This window comes from Zeugodacus cucurbitae, chromosome 2 (genome assembly GCF_028554725.1).
Source record: "Zeugodacus cucurbitae isolate PBARC_wt_2022May chromosome 2, idZeuCucr1.2, whole genome shotgun sequence".
NCBI lineage: Eukaryota > Metazoa > Arthropoda > Insecta > Diptera > Tephritidae > Zeugodacus > Zeugodacus cucurbitae.
In genome coordinates, this window is record NC_071667.1 from 24,094,441 (window position 1) to 24,101,342 (window position 6,902).

Here is a 6,902-nt window from a genome sequence, read left to right on the forward strand (position 1 = left end):
AAACATTTTATTTTGGTAATTTTAATTAGTGCAATGTTAATTAGTTGGCAAATTGGCTAACTGTAAAGTGTATGCTGAAGGTTGAAGGACACACCATTACAAGTATTTTGGTAATCAGCAATTTATCTAACTTCAGCGATTGTGCTGTTACCACTGCGCTGGTTGTTGTTGTTGTAGTGCTGCGCATTAAAATTTCCTAATTGACGTTGCTGCTCGGCTGGCATAAGCTTGGTCGCGCTTTTTAGTTGCCAATCAAAATTGTCAATTTCGTGGCGCGGTGAAAATCTGCAACATTTCAGCTTTGTGTGGTTGTTGTACATACGAATATATATGTCAAGGTGGCTAGACCTTGTTGTACAACTCACATCTATCGGACAAATATATTTGTCAAGGTGGCTAGACCTTGTTGTACAACTCTCATTTAAAGCGTAAATTTACACTTTTTGAAGTTCTAGGCTGCGGTAACTCACGAAGTTGTTGTTGCTACTCCCCCGAGTCTACACCATCGGACTGCATCCGCATAATTCGGGAACCAAGGACCTTCACAGCGGCAGGCCTCTTCAAAACTACTTCGCTAAATTTTCAATGACTCTAAACAAAGACAATACAAACCAACATCGAAATTGACTCCCAGAAACGAGCCTCCAATATAGACAAACAAATTCTTTCCTCGAAAGAAAGGTATTTAAAAGTATTCAAGGTTTTTAAAGCTAAGACATATCCACAAACAGATAGATGAATTTACGTTGAAGCTCAAGCTCGTTCCTCATAATGTAGTGGTGGGATAGTCTTCTTGAAATACATATAGACGAGTACGCGAAATTTGTATACTCTCGCAATATGTTGCACAGAGAGTAATATAGTTTTTTTTTCACACAACAGTTGCTTGTAGACCATAAAATTAAACGAGTTAGATAGGGTTATATACATACATATATCAAAATCATCAGGATATCGAGACTAGTTGAGTGGGCTGGCTGTCTGTAAGCCCGTCCATGTTTCTTGGCACTGTGGGAGGATTACCATTGAAAATGGGCGATATTGCACCATCGCAAGTCCACAAAATGGCGATAACCGAAATGCTGTAAAGTGTTATAAATAAGCAATAAAAATGATATTTGGTGCAGAGAATAACAATATGCCCCTTCCGTTTTTGGATGAACTAAATGGGTTATTTGTATATTTCTTTCAAACTACCAAAGCTATATATACTAAACTTACTAGAAACACTTCCCTTCCGTACACCATCATGTACCATTAACACTGGTGAAATCGGATAATAACCACGCCTACCTCCATACCAAGTTAATGTTGAAAACTACTTAAAGTGCGTTAACTTCTTCTTCTTCTTCTTGACTGGCGTAGACACCGCTTACGCGGTTATAGCCGAGTCCACAACAGCGCGCCACGTATCCCTCCTTTTGGCAGTTTGGCGCCAATTGGTTATACCAAGCGAAGCCAGGTCCCTCTCCACCTGGTCCTTCCATCGGAGTGGAGGTCTCCCTCTTCCTCGGCTTCCACCAGCGGGTACTGCATCGAATACTTTCAGAGCAGGAGCACCTTCATCCATTCGAACAACATGTCCTAGTCAGCGTAGCCGCTGTTTTTTTATTCGCTGGACTATGTCTATGTCGTCGAATAACACATACAGCTCATCGTTCCATCGTCTGCGGTATTCGCCGTTGCCAATGTTATAAGGAACCATAAATCTTCCGCAAAACCTTTCTCTCGAAAACTCCTAGTGTCGTCTCATCGGATTTTGACATCGTCCACGCTTCTGCACCGTAAAGTAGGACGGGAATGATGAGAGACTATTAGAGTTTGGTTTTTGTTCGTCGAGAGAGGACTTTACCTTTCAATTGCCTACTTAGTCCATAGTAGCACCTGTTGGCAAGAGTGATTGTGCGTTGGATTTCCAGGCTGACATTGTTATTGCTGTTAATGCTGGTTCCCAGATAGACTAAACTATCTACAACCTCAAAATTATGACTGTCAATAGTGACGTGGGAGCCAAGACGCGATTGCGCTGACTGTTTGTTTGACGACAGGAGATATTTCGTCTTATCCTCGTTTACCACCAGACCCATACGCTTCGCTTCCTTATCCAGTCTGGAACAAGCAGAACTAACGGCGCGGGTGTTGTTTCCAATGATATCGATATCATCGGCGTACGCCAGTAGCTGTACACTCTTATAGAAGATTGTACCTTCTCTATTCTGCAGAGCTCGTATTATTTTCTCCAGCATCAGGTTAAAGAAATCATCACTTTTGGTGTTGCTCAACGTCAGCTTACACAGCCGTATTAGTTTTGCGGGGATACCAAATTCAGACATCGCGGCATGAAGGCAGCTCCTTTTCGTGCTGTCGAAAGCAGCTTTAAAGTCAACAAAGAGATGGTGTGTGTCGATCATATTTTCAAGGGTCTTCTCCAAAATTTGGCGCATGGTCAATATCTGGTCTGTTGTTGATTTTCCAGGTCCAAACGAAAATGTCCGAACCGTTTGCTCTTCGTACATTGCTGAAAAGCTGAAAGTTGAAAAGTTTCAATTGCTAAGTCCAAACTCCAAACCAAAATGAACTCCGCACAAAACATTTTTAACGTGCAGTTTTAATTAATTTAATTTTCAACTACTACAAATTATTTTCGTTAAAATGTTTAGGTTTTACAACTATTTGCAAATTTAAATATTTGATGACAAAATATTTTGAATTTAATTTAAATTGTCACAGCTTTAATAAGTTAGTGTACAATACCTAATTAAACAGCCTTATTTTATAATTACGTTTTCCGTGTACCTTTTTCACACCTATATCACTAATTTGGCTCAATTCCCGCTTCCGCGCTCGCAACTCACCATCAACTCAACGTACAGCGCTGTCCTTCGAGCTTGTTAGTATTGCAGCTTCAATTAGCTTCTTATTGCGTTACTAAATATTTTATGCAAATTAAGAAAGATTTAATGGATCAACAGCAACGAAGGCAAACACACACAAACAAACAAACTTACATAGATGCTTTGCTATGATATATTTATCTGTATGACTTTTTATTGAGAGTTTTAACAGGTAACACCGACATTATACGTTGATTCAGACGACGTTCTGCATCCTGCAAGCATGTATATATGCGCGTCTTTATATGTTTACAGTTTTATGGCAGCAGTCTCACAAGCCTTACCGCTCCTTGGCGACTTGGCAACTTAACGACACAGCTCAATGGCATAGTTTATCTAGGCCGTATAAACGAAAATATCCTGCAGCCATTGCCTGCAATGAGGCCGATCCATCTACCCATTACGCTCGCAGCGCGTACACCAACACCAAAACAGACTCACACACACCGGTGTACAGTTAGTCGACGGCAGTCATTATCTGTTTGGCGTATTCAGCTGTCAGTCGCTGCGGCGCTTGTTTGCCTTTAACGAGCACTTCTTAAGACTAATAAGACCGAATAAGAAAATATGACTTAAACCAAATTCGTAGCCGTATAGTATAGTACAGATATACATATTCTTGCTGTGTCACCTTTTTTCCACTGTATTTTTAGTAGCATGTAGTAAAATGCTCGTAAATTACACTGAAATAAAAGACGACGCGCTGCTTTATCGGTAGACGAAAGGACTAACGAACTACTTCGTTTGAATTTGCTTATTTACATGCAAAAACATCCACCATTTTGTTGTTGTCTAGTTGTCTTATCTGTGATTTATGACTGTTTTGTTATTATTACGCTGTGATTTAAATATTATTATTTTTGTGTTCTAAAAAATTTGTCAAGTCATGTAATAAAAGCTTTTTAGTAACTATATCTCCTTGGTGAAGGTGTTGAAGTTATTATCATAAATTAATAAAATAATACTTTTTTCATATATTTTGTAAACAAAGTAGTAGGAGAAAAGCATGCAAAGATCTTGTGAGCTTTAAGCTTTCACTAAAAAAAATTCATATAGTTTAAATATCCACTCATTGTGCGGAGCGGTGATGAAAGCTGACACTTAGGGGAGTATTTTATCTCATAGTGTTCCCTACTATAAACCCAGTATTGAAATTTCAAGCGAAGCTTTCATATAAAAAGCTTTTTGTGAAACTTACCAACCGATTAGAAGCACTACTTTTTTTCAGCAACCCCTATTGTTTTATGATGAAAGTCGATAATTAAATTAAATTCCACAAATTCGAATCGAATTTTATTTTATCTTTCATTATTTTCAAATCCAGTTGAAATGTTGAGCATATTTTTGTTTCCAAAAAATTTCAAACGAATTTCAAAACAATCTTTATCTACAAAAAATTATAAAACTAGCATATCGTTGATGGATCTGGAATAAAAATTCGCATGGAAGCATCACAAGACATAATTAAGGGCTTCAGGGTAGTCAGGATTTTCAAAAAATCTATTTTTTTTTGCATTTTCGTTAAGTGTAATATCTTAAAAATATTCTCTGAAAATTTTGGTCCGATAATAACTTTTCGAGTTATTCGACAAATAACAAAGATCGCTCGGGCGCTCAAAAGGCTCGAGTGAAACTTTAAATGCGTTTATCTGAAAACTATGTTTTTTGAACTGGTGACAACTGTAACTTGATAACCGCTCAGTAGATTTTAATGAAATTCATACTGCTTTTAGAATACATAATAAACTCAGGCGTGATCGAAGGATTTTTTTTCAAAAAGTTCGATTTTTTAAGACCATTTAACTGTTGATCCGAAAATCTAGAAAAAAATTTCCTGAGACTGCCATTTTGTTAATTTTTGAAAAAAAAGCTTCGATCAGGCCCAGGATTATCTATTTATAAAAGTAATTTTTTTTATCCGATTGATTTTAGATGAATCTCCAAGGATTTATGATTGTCACTGCAAAGACCTTTTTTTGAAACTTGGTCAACACAGACAGCTATAACTTAGGAAATTATAATTTTTTTTCAAATTTTCGTGACTTTAAGTCAAATTATTGTATAATAATGCCATATTATTACTTTTGTAAAACAACATGATTTAATAGCAAAACAAATACTGAAAACTCTAATTTTTTCGTGCCTCTGACTACCCCTAACCCCTTAATATATAATTGCGCTGTAATCAGCTGCAGTTGAACTTCCCTAACTCGAATCACCATAATCCACAAAAAATATTCGAGTTAGAAGGACTTTCGAGTTACGGAACGTAATTTGTATGAAGTTTGGCTTCTATTGCCAAATCAAGGGTTCGAGTTAAGGAGAATTTCGAGTTATAGAAGTTCGAGTTATGGAAGTTCTACTGTAGTTACAACCTTTAACTAATTTGAAGTACAAGCCGAACTGGTTCAGATTCCACAGCGAAAATTGTCATATTCATATTTAAAAGTCGCTGACATTTAATATGCAAATGTCCAACATTGCTTAGCATAGCCGCTGTTGCGTTGCTTTCATAAATAGAACACAAAATAAAATAAAATAAAACGCATAACACAAAACATTTGAACGAAATATTCTAGAAGTATCTTCAATTTTTACGTGATTTCATGTTGCACGTCAAACGAAAACTTGATCCATCAACAATGTGCTGGAACACGAAATGTCAATAAAGTCTTAACGGTACCGTGCTATGTATCTAAAACACACGAAGAAACGTTTACATAGACATTTTAGGTGGCAGCTACTCTCTTACGGGTCTGTATACATATGTATGTATGTCTGTATACATATGTATGTATGTAGTGCTTAGCAACATTTAGCTAGTAAATACCCCAAAGAGATATACATACATATTTGAGGCATCATTGTGAGACATGCATAAATGTGTATACAAATGTATATGCATACAAACAAATCACTGGGTAAATAAAAAATGATCTTGTAAATATTAAAAGTAGCACAATTTCATGCTAAAAGAATTTTGTTGATAACGGTATCTTTCATTGACCGTTAATCACGCGCGCACGCCAACGAAAAACGGCAGCTCAAAAGAAAATACTAATATACTAACTAGTACACATTTAGATACAAAAGCATATATGTACATACAGCTAAACAACTATATATAACACCAAAGTACTGACTGACTTACGGGCTAAGTGCTGAGGAAACAAGTGAGGTAAATGAGTAGAACGTATATATGTATCTGAGTATCCATATGTATTTCTTTAAGTCTGTGTTGGGAGCGCATTTTCGCACCTGAGTGTGACTTTTTACTTGTGCTCTATATTCTACAAGTATTGCTAAAGAATATATGTTAAACAAATAGACAAGAATATTCCGCTTCTATGTATACACTGACCATACGTATTTATATATGTTGATTTGTACTAAATAGTCCGTCATTTTTATTAATTCTTAAAGAATCTATCAAATCAGTAACTGACACACATTTAGTTGCTAATTTATTCTTCACGTTCAATCCAGTCATTCACCTATTTTGTGCTTGGATTTTCACATTTTACTAATTTATCACATATATTACTTTGGTGGTAAAGGTGTGAAAAAGTGGGAAAATAACTAGCTGTTAGCCAAATCTAAATACTTAACCGAACAACTTACTCAAAATATATATGTATGTATTTTCCCACAGTTCCTAATATGGAACATAGGCATAAAGACACTTTTTCATAAAGTCAACTGATATTATTTATATTTAGATAACACCCAAGTTAGATTTCGTAAAAAATATCATAGTATATGTAGAAACAAATAATTCCGAGGCTATATATGGTCCTCAGGTCATACATGTCTGGATATACATGTCTTACGTCGATCATAACCTGATCGATTTGGTTGCGCAATTTTCGATCACAAGTCAGCCATGTAGCTTGATGAATTTTCCTGTTCCGGAATGTGGTACTATAGATAACCATATTAAAGGCCCAAGCGAAGTCGACCTGATGATGTTTCGTCATAGAATGCCGAAGATATTATTAACTATGGGCT